Genomic DNA, 17986 nt, shown 5'->3' with positions numbered 1-17986 from the left:
AATAGACGATGCTGCGCAGATAAGGAAACAATTATATAAGTCTGAAGATTTGCACAACGGTACTAATATAAGATGGTAATATACGAAGATGATGTTATAAAATCGTGTTGACAAATATTTCGGCTTAACAAATAGCCTTCGTCAGTGTCAATATATATATATATATATATATATATAAACGCCTAAAAAGTGTACAAAACAACACCAATATTAAAAAAAGGAAACATAAATGTAATTATCTATAAATATTTCGGATAACAGATATCCTTCATCAGTATGATTATGATATAAAATGAATCATATCAATCTATTCTGATTTAACTATAACAATCTTGAAATTTATACATTTAAAACCGAACACATAACGAAATATTTGCCACTGGACAATAAGCAGACAAAGGTGAAGCAACAAATTTGATTGTTTGCCTACTGCTAAGTTTTTGGTATTTCAAACAAATACAGGTTTTATTATTGTATTAATTATGGAAACAGATGCATATTCATTTGTAACATGAAAAATATACCTACCTTTCTACATTGTTTACCTGCATAATTTTAAATTACAAATACAAAAATAATAATAAATGAAAAAATTAAATAAACATTTCAATCAATAGTTAATAAATCTTATAAAATCTTACAGGTTATGCAATATTTAAAATACACAGAATAGGGAGCATCATTTACTTCATGAAGAAAATAATAAGTACAGGTTATCAACAACCCTCCCAGACCCTCATGTACGAATGCATGTAATGATGGAAGAAATTCTTTGACGGTAGATAATAAATCAATACTGAAAGTGAATTAAACTTTTGAACAGCTCAAAGGTTATTTTCCTTTTAGATTTCGAAAAATTATTTTTTTCAATAATAGGTATTAAAAAAGAGGTGGAAAATACCAAGGGGACATTCAAAACGTTGAAAGTCGAACTAAGAACGACAACGTGAGGTAGGTTTTCCCTATTATGCTATGCAAACTAATAATCGCTTTTCAATAAATGAAATAAATTTAAGAAATAGAATATAAGGCGAAATGGAAAAAAAGTGTTACCATGGTAATAGTACTATTTTAGACATTAGAATTAGAACATGACAAGGTATTATATTTTTCAATATCTGTAGATAGGTTGAAAAATTTATTTTGTATCAATGTTCAGATGAACATATGTTGTTTTTGTGCCTCTCGCCGATCTGGTAAGTAAAGCCATTTCTAACTGATTTTTACCGTTTCTTTACATCAATATCTAGATAATGGAAGGGTGAAGCGCTCACATAACACGTTAAATCCCGCTTAATTTTGTATGTGCCTGTTCAATGCCAGAAGCCGGTAATTCTGTAGTTGTCGTTGGTTGCTGTCTGTTATATCTGTATTTCATTAATTATTTTGTCATAACTCAGGCCATTAATTTTTTTCGTTTGAATAGTGGCACATTTTGTCATGTCAGGCCTTTTATACTACTGTGGATTCATTTATTTTCGTGGGTATCAATTTTCGTGGATTGAGTAACACTCGCATTTTCGTGGATATTTGATTTCGTGGTTTTGCCAATCTCTGCATACAAAGCCAAATTAACATTTGTAATTCGTTGAACATTTGAATTCGTGGTTCACCTGTACCCACGAAACCCACGAAAATTGGTATCCAACGAATAATAATGAATCCACAGTATACAGTATGGGTTTTGCTCATTGCAGAGAAGGCCATACAGTGACCTATAGTTGTCTACATTCGCATTCTTTGGACTCTTTTGAATGTTATTTTATAGCAATCATACCACATATCCTCATTTTATATAGAGCATGATTTGACAAAATGATTTCGATTTAATCAAAACGGAAAACGCAGAAATTTAGTACTTCGAAGTGGAAAAATAAGACACGTTCAAAAGGTCAACCATTATGATATGATGAAGCAAATACGCGCTAGAAAACAAACCGCTACCTGACTAAGAAGTGTACAATTACACGAAGAATTACTTTTAGTATGAGTTTACGTAATTTTCAAGCAAACAGCACAAACAGAATTGTCAATTTTGATCTCAATATAAAAGTTAGGAGATGTGGTATGATTGCCAATGAGACAACTATCCACCAAAATTCAAATGAAGTGGACGTTAGCAATTATAGACAATCGTGCGGCCTTCAACAATGAGAAAACCCATACCGTATAGTCGGCTATAAAAGTCCCCGACATGATAAATATGAAACAATTCAATTGAGAAAACTAGCGGCCTAATTTACATCAAAATTTACGAAAACAAATATGGCAGACAATAAACCAACGACAACCACTGAACTACAGGCTCCTGACTTGTGACAGGCACATAAAGAATATGGCGGGTTAAACATATTTGTGAGCGCTCAACTCTACCCCTATCCTGGGACTTGTCAATTCGGTTATTTGGAGCTGTTTTGATTTAAGAATCACTTGTTGGTCTTCTATAGACGAATCTGCCGTACTAAATGAAAATCCCTTTTGAATTTAGTAAGTTCACTAGAATACTAAGGCTTCTTTTTCTCAATTTGAATTATGTTAATATTGTTAACTTGATATTCTTTGGTGCGTTTATAATGACACCAATTAAGTTATCGACATGAAAACATAGAATGCCGGTGTCCTTGCCAAGATACCATGACGTGTACCTGGAATAATCTTAATTAAGTATCCTCGAAGCCCAAAGAATATATAAAAGTTTGAGAGCATTAAAGGGAATAAAGCAGCATTTTGGTAAACATCCTTGACTGTTATAAAATAAGAACTGGTATGATTGCCAATGAGACACCTATCCACCAGAGTTTATGTGACGAAGATATAAGCAATTAAATGTCATCGACAATTGGGAAACCCCATACCGGAAAGTCAGGTATTAAAAGGCCCGACATTAAAAAAAATGTAAAACGAGAAAACTAACGGTTAATTTATAACAATACAATTTACGAAAAACAAAGCAGAATATGGAGGGGTTAAATATGTTTAAAGACGTCTTACCCTGTCATAAAATGGGGCATCGGTTCAACAGTACAACATAACAAAAAACTAAAAGCATCAGATGAAAAAGCCTCGGCTCATCAGATCGACAATCAGCACAGAAAATAAAAAGCAAAAAGAAAGCAACGAACAAATAGACTTAATACACAAAGTACCGATCTTAGAGTAGACACAGTTACTGAAAGCTAGTTCAAGTCCAATAACAACTGATAAAAAAATCATATTTTAAAAACCGAATGTTGTATGAAATATGTCAGACAAAGAGCCAAAACCTGTGCAATAATCCTGCACTTAAAATTGATGATGATGGTGATAGTTCTGTCTTTGTACTATGTATAGAAAAGCACTTGGTTATAGTGTTGCGCTCGTACAAACTCAATCTATTTATGCCGGCAATTAATTTTTAAAAATGGGACAAAACAAGGAAATATAATATGATGAACAATATAAATTTTCAATAACTAAATATTATCCATGGTACTCGCTAATTATAGTTGAAGTTGTTTACAAAATGTGTTCATTTTTTGCATTGTAGGAAGTACATCATCAGTAACGAAAAAAGGGATAAAACCTTGTTGAAATATCTTACATTCCAGTCAGTCATATAGGGCAGATACATTTGATTTTATTGTCTATCTGCGTTTAAAGTCTTTTGAACAGGTTGCTATTCACACGAAGTAATGAAAGATCACAAAACGTTATTAAAATCACTTTTTTGAGAAGACCTGGTAAGTTAAGGTTACTTTTTTTCTTTCTTTTTTTTATCACAGTTTTAACAGTAATTTTTTTATGGAATGCTTTAAAATTTTATTTCCCCCTTTTTTTCTTTTATCTTTTGTACCGTATTTTAGTTTGTTAATTGAGCTTATAATTTTTTTTTTTTATTTTGTGAAGCGTTTAGAGTAATTTTTATTTGATAATGCGCTTAATGAATATTGTATAACGATAAAATAAATAAAAGATACAATTACGGAACCCGGTTCCGCATCGATTTCGTCCAATTAAAGCAACCGATGCAGGTAACCGTTGCACTCACGATTTGTTATTTAGATTTATTCCCTGAAATTGAAAAGGCAAAAAGAAGCTACAATATAAAGCACATTTATAATCTATCTGATTATTTTCTTGTAAGATTATTATAAAAATATAGAATAAATAGGTTTCAATTTTTTTAGTAGACTTTTAAAAACAATAAAAAAAAGAGTTATTTTAATATACAAATTTGACCTCATTTAATAATGTATTTATAAATTAAAAATAAATATCTTTATTGTCATATAAACATAGTATAGCAAAGAAATAGCAATTCTATAATAAATGAACACAAATAATGTTTTTTATAAAAATTCTACCCTCAGTTGTAATGATTATTTTATAAAGGAGACAATATTTTTCAACATGTTCAATCATAAAGGGATTTAGTATTTCTTTTACTTTTTTTTCTTGGTTGAGAGACATAAAAATTGTGAGTTGGTAAACAATTTTCAAATAGATTAACCATTAGATTTTTGTTAATTTTACATTCAATGAGGAAGTGTTTTTCATCCTCCAGCAAGTGGTACGATCCTTTCTAGGAATTTCATAATAGTGACCTTTTTGCATTTTCTAATTATGGTAACTTAATCTCAATTTTATGAAGATTTCTTTTCAATAAAAGTCATTGGTCGTTTATTAAAATTCTCTATCCAATCTAAGTTTTTTTTTTTATAAAGTAACAGCTTACTATTTTCATCATAGCTATTTATTCTCTTTTGAAAGATATTTTTATCTTTTTCTTTAAATTCGTTTACAATCAAGGGCTTAAAAGAGTTTACTTCATTCAAGTCCCTATAATTATTAACTTTATCTTGAAGGTCGGGGTTGGGTGAAAAGTAAAATAACAAAAATACCGAACTCCGAGGAAAATTCTAAACGGAAAGTCCCTAAGCAAATGGCAAAATCAAAAGCTCAAACACATCAAACGAATGGATAACAACTGTCATATTCCTGACTTGGTACAGGCATTTTCTTATGTAGAAAATGGTGGATTAAACCTGGTTTTATAGCTAGCTAAACCTCTCACTTGTATAAAATTTCATTATATTGACAACGATCTGTGAACAAAACAAACAGACATAATAGGTCAAAATGTCAAAAATATATGTATACCAAGAATATGTATACCAAGAATAAGTAACATGCGAGTCATGCAGTTTTGACCATATAAATACTTCTTCAAGTAAAGGATTTATATTTTCAGAATTCAGTCTTGATAGGTAAGATAGAGACTGTGAAAAAATTCAGATGTTCATGGGGGATTCTTTCTAGTTCTGCTCGGACTGCTATGTTTGAAGCTGTTTTTCTGATGCCAAGCAAAAATTTACTGCGAACCTTTTCAAATGGAGTTTAATCAATACACGAAATTTGATTTAACGTTTTTAAATTGTATTTCGATCGGCTCTTATCTTAGCTTTGTATCTTGTTAAATATCTATCCATATAGGATATATTTGAGAAATAAGTTAAAACTGGTTGTATTTATTTATCAAAAAGATTATTAGAAATGATAAGATAAGACTTAATCTATTTTCTTCCACGCGATGAATTGTAGCCATTGGAGACATAAAAAACAAAACAATATTAAACTATTAAAAAAAACTATACTGAAATATATTGCCGACTGTGTAAAATATTTATCACCGTAACCATCTTGATACTTTTCTGCATTTTCATAAATATCTGCTTACATATGAATGAAAGACTTTACCAATAATAAAAGTACGTACAAAGGGTAAAATTTTGAGATACGCTGATAATCTATTTCAAGAAGAAAATTTTGCTGGCTGTAATGATCGATCGCTTAAATAAAAATAACTAATTCTAAAATCCTGCAAGCCCTAATGATAAATCAACACAATGTTGACATGTGAAGTATAGAAACAACATCAGTAAGATGTGTCAAAATTCATTTAGAAAAAAATAGTTTAAATTTTACTATACATAAAAAAATGAAAAATAATGTCACAAAATGTTGGGACCATACCATTATAAAAATGTTATTGTTGAAAGAGAAAACAAATTAAGAACCTACAAGGATTTGAAGAACACATTCGATATGGAGATCTTTTTAAAACTAGATATAGACAGAGATGATATTTCAAACTTTGTAAGAACCAGGATAAGTAATAGTATACTTATGATTGAAAAAGACAGACATAGAAAGATTGATTTAGAAAACAGATTATGCCCATATGTAAATTTGCAGTTGAACATGAATTACACTTCACCATAAAATGTACCAAACTAAAAGAGTTGAGGAATAATTTTTTAGAATATTTCAGATATTTTACCATCTTTCAATAATCTTTCAGACAATCTCATATTGTAACAGTAATTGTTGAATAAAAGGTATTAATATGCTGTACAAGTTCAGACATTCACTAACTTAGTTTACGTTATATATTAAATAAATTGTATTACTGTTATGTAAAACTGTACCTCCTCAGTCAAATAGATAGAAAGGGGGGGAACTATATATATCTATATATCTTTTTATATTTTGTTATGTTTTGTATTGATAGATTTAAAGGGGCATTAGCTACGAGATATAAAAAAAATAAAATATGATTCTTTTTTGTTAAATCATTAATGAAAGTGAATTCGCCAGTTTGGTTCAGTTTTGTCAAATTAAGCAAAGAACCATCGCTAATGAATTATTCACTTGCAAGTGAATAATCGACCTCATTGAATCCGTATTCATGTGAAATTTAATTGGTCCCTATAGCTAGAGATGAGTTACGCATGAACTAGGCGTGTTCATTTTCAAATGAAAAAGAATGTAAACATTGGAAGTGAAACATTGGTAAATCATTTGGTTGACTGATTCGATCTAGAAAAACTCATTCTTATACAAGTAAAAACGATTATTAACATATTTTTTTTAACCTATAATATGAAATCAAACAGACCTAGAAAAATCCAATTGCACGAGTTCGCAATCTATTTATACCTTTGTTTATGTTTATATCGGGTTTATGACCGTCCGCAGTCTTCGGAGGTCACCCCGATGGTTAAATAGATGGCGTCTAGACTAAAATACACACGAAATGCTGATACATACTATCGAGTTGTATGCATCGTTAATAGTTTATTTTAGACTTTTTATAATTTGGATATGCGTTTTAGTATGTTATAAGTCAAATACAATGTATAAGAATTTGAGTCAAATCGGTGAACATAAATTTGACAGCTAATGCCCCTTTAAACATATATACTTACATTTTATGTGCATATAATTGATTGAAACAATGAATGTTTGTTCTTTGTTTGTGTGTTGCTGACAATCCCGATTTTGGATTTTATATCAATAAAATCTTTGACTTTGTCTTTGTGTATAAAAAAGTCTTTCATACTACAAATTCTATTTATACAACAAGAAAATATTCTTTTACCTTTTTTCGAAATATATCATAACAATAACGATACCAAAAACAAACAGAAACGCAAATCAATATTTAGAATCTAAAGGTTGAGTCAATTCAGTTCATGTAAGAAATGATTGATTCACACAATTGTACGCTAACTAAATGATCTCATATTGAATCACAAACAAAGTGTTCAAAAAATTGAGAAATTGTTATCAAATAAACATCTAATGGGAGAGCAGCGGCGACATGGTAACGTTATCACATCTACATGTGTTATAGTAAAATGTGCATTTAATAAGCATATCTTCACTTAAACAAATATAAAAAAAATGTTCAGAATATAATAGATTCTTACTTATTACGTGTACATGGATAACTGTAAATTAAAGTATAAACGAAAGAAATCAGAGGTATTCATATTGTATACATCCACGTCTGTCGCCGACTCGGTATAAAAACTCGAACGTATCTTCCTTTCTATGACTCTAAAGATTTATGTGATGGCCCCAGTCTGTAACAGTTTACAAACATGATGTATACCTATTGTTATTTTTTATGAATGAAAGATTGTGTTGTCATTTTTCTGTCATTTTGTGAAATTGAACACGATGTGGTATCGGCCGGCGCTTTTCTTAAATTTATTACATGTGTTTTTATATTTAGAAGTTTTTGCGATTTTACACTTTTCAACGAATTAAAGGGTTTTAAACTGAATACTTTTTTTTATAATTGTACATAAAAGAATACATAAATTGTTTCGAAAAAGTAATGGAACTTAAAAGCGTTAACCTGACCAGGTAAATATGTACGAGAAACAAATCCTTGTCGTTGTGTCGATTAAATCTGTTAAAGTAGTGTGCGGTACATGGAGACTTCTGCTTCTGTTTTTGATCTTTAATTAAGAGTATAAAAACTGAATATTGAAATACTTTTGATACATGGGCATACATAATCGACCAAATAGTATGGAACCCCAAAACTGTCTTGTAAGCCCATTTTCATTATATGATGTTCATTTACCCTTATAAGATGTGCAAACACCGTTATATAATGTGCAAATATCCTTATATAATGTGCAAATATCATTATATGATGTGCACACATCATTATATGATGTGCAAATATACTTATATGATGTGCAAAGATCCTTATATGATGTGCAAATATACTTTCATGATTTGCTAATAACGTTATATGGTGTGCAAATATCCTTATTTAATGTGCATTTTCCCTTATATTATGTGCAAACATCATTATATGATGTGGTTGTGTCATTATATTATGTGCAAACATCTTTATATGATGTGGTTGTGTCATTATATTATGTGCAAACATCTTTATATGATGTGGACGTGACATTATATTATGTGCCTGTAACATTATATGATGTGGTTCGGTTTACCTCATTATATGATGTCAAAACGTCCTTTTATCGCACCTCGGATTAATTTTTACGTTATGATTGGTTTAACGCCGTCACGTGGTGACCCCCTATGGATCCGTATAAGGTCAGTAAAGATTTAATATAGGGTTCAAAACGTCACATTTACTATTCCAGCAGCGCCTGCATACGGAGTATATATCTCCCAATTGATACGATATTCCCGGGCTTGTGTTTCCTATCATGATTTCCTTGATAGAGGATTGCTGCTCACAAGGAAGCTATTAAGCCAAGAGTTCCAAATGGTGAAGTTGAAATCATCCCTTCGTAAATTTTACGGACGCCATCACGAGTTGGTTGACCGTTATGGAATAACCATTTCACAGATGATATCGGATATGTTCCTTATGTCGTAACTACAATACTGTTCCCTTTTCACGAATGTGACTTACTGAATTAGACTATTTACCGGATTTGTAATAACATAAGCAACACGACGGGTGCCACATGTGGAGCAGGATCTGCTTACCCTTCCGGAGCACCTGAGATCACCCCCCCGTTTTTGGTGGGGTTCGTTTTGCTTAGTCTTTAGTTTTCTATGTTGTGTCATCTGTACTATTATTTGTCTGTTTGTCTTTTTATTTTTGGCCATGGCGTTGTATGTTTGTTTTCGATCTATGAGTTTGACTGTCCCTCTGGTATCTTTCGTCCCTCTTTTACTATTAATGGTGACGTCATCGATTTATGTTTTTATGTATTTCATTGCTTATTTTTATACATAGCTTAGCAGGAAAAGTCCCGTGTGCGATAAATTCGTTATACTGTTCACCACTGACCCCCTACGGACCGATAGAGGGTGAGTAAAATCCATAGGTAACACAGTACATGATGTATAGTGGCTTGTAGATGGTGTATCTTTCAGATCAGCTGTGTTTTGGTTTTTAGTAACACAGTACATGATGTATTGTGACTGGTAGATGGTGTGTCTTTTAGATCACATATGTTTTGTTTGTCGTAACACAGTACATGATGTATAGTGGCTAGTAGATGGTGAACCTTTCAGATCAGCTAAGTTTTGTTTTTTCGTAACACAGTACATGATGTATAGTGGCTAGTAGATGGTGTATCTTTCAGATGAGCTTTGTTTTGTTTTTTCGTAACACAGTACATGATGTATAGTGGCTAGTAGATGGTGTATCTTTCAGATCAGCTATGTTTTGTTTTTTCGTAACACAGTACATGATGTATAGTGGCTAGTAGATGGTGTATCTTTCAGATCAGCTATGTTTTGTTTTTTCGTAACACAGTACATGATGTATAGTGGCCAGTAGATGGTGTACCTTTCAGATCAGCTATGTTTTGTTTTTTCATAACACAGTACATGATATATAGTGGCCAGTAGATGGTGTATCTTTCAGATCAGCTATGTTTTGTTTGTCGTAACACAGTACATGATGTATAGTGGCTAGTAGATGGTGTGCCTTTCAGATCAGCTATGTTTTGTTTGTCTTAAAGGATGATAATCTTACCTGCAATGCCGTCACATCAAATTTTAATTTTATCATATACAATGCACGTCAAAGCATATGAAAACTTTACAACAGACGTTCTCAATCGGATAACCCGTGATTATAGAGGGGTAACAACATAATTAATATATACTTCGTCTCAATTGTATCTTTTTTATGATTGATTTCAACCTTAATATGATAGATTCATAAGAATTTTAAATAACTGCATCATTAATATAAAGGACAACATCTTTTTAACGGAACGTTAAGTGAGGAAAATGCTATGTTGAGAATCCTCTGTCTTATAAGAATAGAAAAAAATCGGCAGAAAATATTAGCCCATTTGTTTAACAAAGAAATTCCGACAATCTGTTGAATTAATATCAATAATTCTTATATGATTAGCATATTTATAGAATATGTTTATATGATTGGTCGAGAGGGCTTCCGTAGTGGCTCTTGACGTTGTTCATTTTTCAATAGACGACGTTGACGTAACTACTTTCTGTAACCAATGTAAATAAGATGGCAGCGATAATAACACAAACTGGCTCGACGTTAAAAAAAAGATTTTTCACTTCGTGTTCATCGTTAAATTAAATAATAAACACAAAACATGCAATTGAATGATAATAAGATATTTTTGTAGTTTATTTTTTATCAGATAGCAAACTTCATGGTGTACATTTTGTTTGGCATTAACCAAAAAATATATTAATGCGCCAGGCCAATTCAATGACACAAATATATACTATTTACGTGTGATAGAGGTTATCAGCGGAGAAGTTAAATTCCTTACCTCCAATTTTAAAGAATTATAAGATTAAATGCCTTTTTAAAGGATTTTTTTTGTATAAACTGGACCTAGTCACTCACAAACAAATAAAAGTCTTTTAATCCTATAATCAAAGAACAGGATTCTGGCTTACTAAAAGAAAGGCGAATGATACAGAAGGGACATTCAACGTCATAAGTCGAAAATAAACTGACAACGCCATGGCTAAAAAAGAAAGAAATTACCAACAGACAAACAATAGTTAACAAAACATAACATAGAAAACTAATGACTGAGCAACACGAACCCCACCAAAAACTGGGGATGATCTCAGGTGCTCCGAAAGGGTAAGCAGAACCTGCTTCGCATGTGGCACCCGTCGAGTTGCTCATGTTAGTACAAACTCGGTAATAGGTCTAATTCGGTAGGTCACATTCGGGAAAAGGGGACGGGATTGTAGTAACGACATTATGAACATATCTGCTATCATCTGTGAAACGGATATTCCATAATGGTCAACCAACTCGTGATGGCGTCCATAAAATTTACGAAAGGATGATTTCAACTTCACCACTTAGAACTCTTGGTTTAATAGCTTCCTTGTTAGCAGCAACTCTCTATCAAGGAAATTATGATAGGAAATTTAAGCCCTGGAGTATCATACCACATGGGGAATATATACTCCGTATGCAGGCAGGCGCTGCTGGAATGTTTCTACATAAAAATGGAAAGTTCACAATTGGGAAGCTGAAATCATATCTTTTGTCGTGTAAAGTTTTGTTTTCTTTCAACCGACCCTCATTGTCAATATCTAGATGCAAGTCATGATATGTGTCAGACTTAACTGTAACTGTTGTATCCTTTATCTTAAGTTCGATGGGATAGATGCGTTCAACATAGTCACCAAATTTTGAATTATTTAGTGAGAGAACATCATCTATATAACGGAAAGTAAAGTTAAAAGATACTGCTAACTTTTTTCTTTCTTCCTAATAAGTTCCTGTATGAATTCAGCCTCATATGAAAAAAGTCAGCAAGAAGAGGGACACAGTTGGTTCTCATGGGAATGACGATTGTTTGGTGAAAAACATGTCCTCCAAACGTAACAAATATGAATAAATAGGTATCTTTAATTAGTTTATACAATAAACAATTTAACTTCTTAAGGAACACCCAAACCACAAAACATTGGAAGTCATAAAGTATTATTAGTTGATTGATAGAGGAACCGTATGACCAAAGGGGACAAAATAAATAGCCAAAATACACCTAGGATCACCTTAGCTTTGCATGTTTTGACTTCGTCTTTAAACCATCTTATCATTATATTCTTTATATGTTTTTGATTTTATTTGTTAAGAAACAAAACTACCAGTAAAACTAGTCAACCAAAATCAAATAACAATGTTACAATCTTTGTCATTCGCTCCTATGATGGTCTCTGTTAAATTATATTAATAAAAAAATATTAACAAAAATACCGATCTCCATGGTAAATTCAATTAAGCAGGGAGGCGGAAAGTCAATAAAATCTGACAAAATCAAACGCTCGATTATATCAACCAACGAAACGAATGGAAACCAACTGTCATAATCGTACAGGCATTTTATTAAGAAATTGGTGGATTAAACCTGATTAAATTGCTAGCTAAACCGCCCACGTGTACGACAGCTCTTTATAGTTCCATTATATTGACAAAATTGGATGAGCAATCCAAACAGACTTAGAGTTGTCTCATTGGCACTCATACCACATCTTCTTATATCTATTAATTGGTAAACGTGACTATAATTACAATCCAGCACCCAGAACTGTGTAAACATACATCACAGACATACGTGTACTGGATTACTTTTTGCTGCAAGTTAGGCGCCTTTGCGGATATAAATGATTTTCGCAACATAAAAAATGAAAACAGCACTTTATAAAATTCATGCGTCCAAAGCGATTTTATGGATTTACTTTCTTCATGCATGCTCATAAGAGATAAATTGTCTAGCACAATCAATAGTTATTTCAGGCGGTGTATTTACTAGCTTACTCATTATGCTATCACGTAGTTAGTAGCGCCTTCGAGAAAAAATCCTTTGCTGTCTTACTCCTGCGTAGGCTTTTTATTAAGAAAGACTGAAATCCATATGAGAGAAAATAAAGTTTTCCATATGTTTGCTCATAAGCTCCAGTATCTACTGATATGTACAGCTCATTTTAATTTTATGCAACCATTATTATTATTTTACAGAATGTTCCGGACTGATGAAAAACTTAACAGTAATATGGCTTGTTCATAGTTACGCGATTGTGGTGTCTGGCAAATTTTGCCTTGTAGACCCACTATGTAAATGTACACACTTGAAACAAAAATTGGATTGTTCTAATAGGAATATGACAGAAATTCCTGCATTACCAAAGAATTTAACTGAAATAAACTTCAATGGAAATACGATAAAACTAGTACAGATGATGTTAACAACGGTATACTTGAACGGTTAGGCTTATCACACAACCTTATTTCTAATTTGCATCGAAGATCATTTTCTGGACAATTGAGTGTTAAAATACTTCTTCTAAATAATAATTATATATCAAATGTACATGATTATGCTTTGACTGCATTGAAGAGTAAATATCAAGGAACAATAAAAACACCAATCCATAAAATGAACCCTTATGACTCATTGGGTTTGAATTTAACGGGAATTACGTTATAACAGCCAAATTAGACTTTCGGCAACCGAACAATATGACTAGACATTTTTGGAGCATGCCGACACTCAGGAATATGGATGTATCTGGTTTCACTGGTATTTGTAATGTTAAAACGTTAACAGCAGATGTGTTCAAACTTTTGCCAAAACTTGCAACAATGAATGTGTCGACGTGCTCTATTAATTATATTCATAAAGGGACATTTCGTAAATTAAGCAATTTTACTAATCTTGATGTGTCGTTAAACCGATGTTTGAAGTTTTCGGGCGTAGAAAATATTACCAACGATCTGCCATTTACATCAATTAAAACATTGGTCATAAACAAAGTTCACCAAAATTTCGAACAAAATACGGAAATAACAATTAAACATTTTGTGAATCTCAAAAATACAACCATAGAAACTTTATACATTGAAGGAAATAGAATCCAACTAATTGAACCTTAAGCGCTTTTGTATTTACCAAATACGATTCGAAACGTTTTCGCGGCATACAATTAATTTTCTTACGGAGGCTATATCAAGGATGTCCTAAAAACCCCGATACACTTTGTTAATTTATAAAAACTTGTTTACCGCACATAATCCTATCGAAAAACCAGGAATATGTGAATTTGTTTAAGAAAGGTGTATTCGATCAGGCGACGGACAAAAACGATTTTACGAACGATACTTGCATTCGCCTGCAGAAGAAAAGAACACTATTCCACCTTAAATATTGGTCCCTCCGAATATGAGAAAATTTATTTACAGTGGTTGTAATTTGCGATATGAAATTCCTCTTGTTCTTATTTCATGAAATAAATTAAATCTATTGACGCTAGCTTTCATATGTTTCACTCTTGGAATGGACCACTGGTGTCGTTAAACTTCCTTTAGTACTTAGATATGTCGAACAATTGTGCAAACGTATCAAATAATTGTTTTCCTAAGAGCTCAAAATTTAAAATATCTTTACGTTCAAGATAATCTACTTGGATTTGTTTTGCCAAAAGATACTGATGGCGCAATACTACGATCTGTTGAGAAGCTTCAAGTTATAATTTTAGCGTGTAATAGAATCCTACGGCTTCCATGGATGTTTTTCAAACAGCAGAAATTGCTACGCAATTTGAATATAAGTAACAATATGTTAGATAATATCACATTTGATATAAGTCATATGGATAACTTGACATACTGTGATATTTAAAAAAAAAACAGACTGTCATCTCTACCTAAAAGTTTCCGTGATCAGCTAAAAGAAAAATTCAATCAGAATGGGAAACTAAAAGTTGACATCAGTGAAAATAATTTTCGATGCGCTTGTGACAACGTAAACTTCGTTCAATGGGGTTTCAATATATCATACATATCTTCTCAATTTACATTTAACAAACTGCTATCTTAAAAATAGAACCGTAGTTTACATGGAAGAAGCACAATGTATATACGATGTACTAAAATAGGATGTTCATCATATACTGCTCTGATCATAGGAATTGTTATTCTCATCGCCTTCAAGTTCAATAATTTTTTGGGGTTTAATATATAGACACAGGTGGAAAATACGCTATCTATACTATTTAATCAAAAGTAAATATCAAGGAACAATAAAAACACCAATCCATACCGATACTCGCGATATAAATACGATGCATTCATTTCCTACGAAAAAAATGACTCAAATTTTGTCCACAATAATCTTCTACATAAACTTGAAAGAGATGGAGGACTACATGTATGCATCCATAAAAGAGACTTTATTCCAGGAAACGATATTGCGGCTAATATTACTTCATCTATTCATGTTAGTCGTAAAGTAATCATTGTTATGTCATGTCATTTTCTAGAATCGTACTGGTGTATGTTCGAATACAATATGGCAAGAATGATAAGTATTTATTCCAGAGATAAAGAAAATATTTTATTGATGATTTTTCTGAAACAAATTCGACCTGGGCAACTACCATTACAAATTCTAGAGCTTGTACAAGATCAGTCTTACATTGAGTATCCGAATGATGAATATGGCAACACAGTATTTTGCGAAAAAAAGTTCTATGGTAGTGATGCAGAAAATGAAAATTGATTCGTTATGCAATACAATGTAAATAAAAGTGTTTGACCTTCTAAGGATACGAACATTCGAAAAGTTAAAAAGAAAGAAAGAACAAAAAGGGCTTTATTGTCGAGCGTCGTCGAAAGAAGACCGTGGGATATAACCATATTACTTTAACCCTACTCACCACATAGGGTTACAAGAGTATACATTAAGCAGACGATTTTAAACAACTTTATGATACACATGCAATTTATCCCCGAGTTTCTTTTCGAGTTGTTGAGCATAGTATTTCCGGAAATGATGTTTTGAAATCATTTGGATATTTCTTTTGTACGCTCAGTATAGCAGAATTAATTGACACTTTTTTTAAAGATAGTTCAATCTAGATCTTGACTGAAGATTATTGTAAATGATTTATTCTTATACTTTTGAATCTATATAAAACCACTATCTCAACAGCTGACCAGAGGCGCGATCAATATCGTAGCTTCTACGTAGGGCTTTGCTGATTAAAACAACTGAACGTATAGCTAACCAAGTCACTACATAGCTTAAAATAGCACAAACAATTCATTCTGGCTAGAGAATCCATTATGACGTAAGATAATCCAAAATGACGTCGTATATATCTAAATAAATGAAAACATATAATAAAGATATTTATGTATGTTATTGCAAGCGTACAATAAATATTTGTACAAAGATTGGCACAATTTACTAGCAGAAAAAGGAGTATCTACATTCAGCAGAATGATTTAACATCGACGCATTTTTGAAAGCGAGCGAGCTACGAAGGTCTACGTAGCATGTCGTTCAACATAGATAGATATCTAAGACATAACGGCTATGCTAGCTGCTATGATATTGAACGCACACTAGTTTTTGCTTCCCACTGACGTCATATGGGTAATAGGTTGACCATTGCTGGTGATTTACGTGTATGACGTTACGTTTTGAACTATACTATAAGGAGTTAAACTATTATTAACCGATCTGTATTTTCTGTAAGCAGAGCTACTGCTAAAAAATATTTTACTTCACAGTACTTGATTTATCGCTATTTACAAGATTAAGGAAAAATGTCCTTGAATGGTTTTAGGTCCTTTTGGTTTGCGTTTTCATTACGTTTTATATATGCGAATTTCCAAACTCTATGTCTCGACCGCATGAAATGAAACTTATTATAGGAACGTATTTTAATCAAAAGTAAAAGAGGCGAAAGACACCAGAGGGACATTCAAACTCATAACTCGAAAATAAACTGACAACGCCATGGCTAAAAAAAACCACCAACAGACAAACAATAGTACACAAAGCACAACATAGAAAGCTAAAGACTGAGCAACTCAAACCCCACCAAAACTGGGGTTGATCTCAGGTGCTCCGGAAGAGTAATCAGACCCTTAAACTCTTGAAGATGGGACGGGACGGCTTAGACTTATATGATCAATTAAAATACTTTGAGTTGAGATTCACTAAATTGGAACATCCTTATTTGATTTAGGATGTCATTATCTAGTAAGATGTTCAATGTTAACTTATGGAGCTAATACTTCGGGTGTTAGTAAAAAATATAAGACTTATATTATACAAGTAGTATCTGATGTACAGAGGGGCATATTATATGTTGAATAAAAAATCGATGAAATGCAAATTTTCAATATTATAGATTCGAACTATACATTTGAATATCCCTTTAGTATGTTTCGCCTCTCTTTTGCATACAATAAGATCATTCGTCACCAAAATATTTCATCGTACTGTGCTGTCTCATCTAATGTCTGAAACATATTTTATCACAAAATCCTTAAGTCACTAGATTTGTATAACCTATCGTTGATAATTTCATACTATATGCATTTCCATTTACTATCCGACTTAGAACACATCCACAATTCGAGTAATATTATTATTTGTCTACTGATTTTTGCTGACGACTTGATTCAAGGCGTAAAAAGGAGTTCATCTACTAAATTTAGGTAATATAAATTTGCTAGTATCATAGATGCATAATTACTGTAGTAAATTTAAACTGACACTTTTGTATCAAGTTGATTGTTCATTTGTTGTATTCTTGTATGTATATATTTTATTTATTATTGCTGGACCCTTAAGGGTTAATAAATATTTGTATTGAGATAAAAATATATCTACTTTTTTAATGTGAA

The 17986-nt window shown here is 31.9% G+C and overlaps 1 pseudogene; it reads left to right on the top strand.

Annotated features, from left to right (window-relative positions):
• The first annotated feature begins 1035 nt into the window (after nt 1-1035).
• On the top strand, nt 1036-15845 carry LOC127733390 (toll-like receptor 4; annotated as a pseudogene).
• The last annotated feature ends 2141 nt before the right edge of the window (nt 15846-17986 follow it).

This window comes from Mytilus californianus, unplaced genomic scaffold (assembly GCF_021869535.1).
Source record: "Mytilus californianus isolate M0D057914Y unplaced genomic scaffold, xbMytCali1.0.p SCAF_3, whole genome shotgun sequence".
NCBI classification, from domain to species: Eukaryota; Metazoa; Mollusca; class Bivalvia; order Mytilida; family Mytilidae; genus Mytilus; species Mytilus californianus.
The sequence above is the reverse complement of the archived record's forward strand: the minus strand, read 5'-3'. Positions and strand labels throughout refer to the sequence as shown.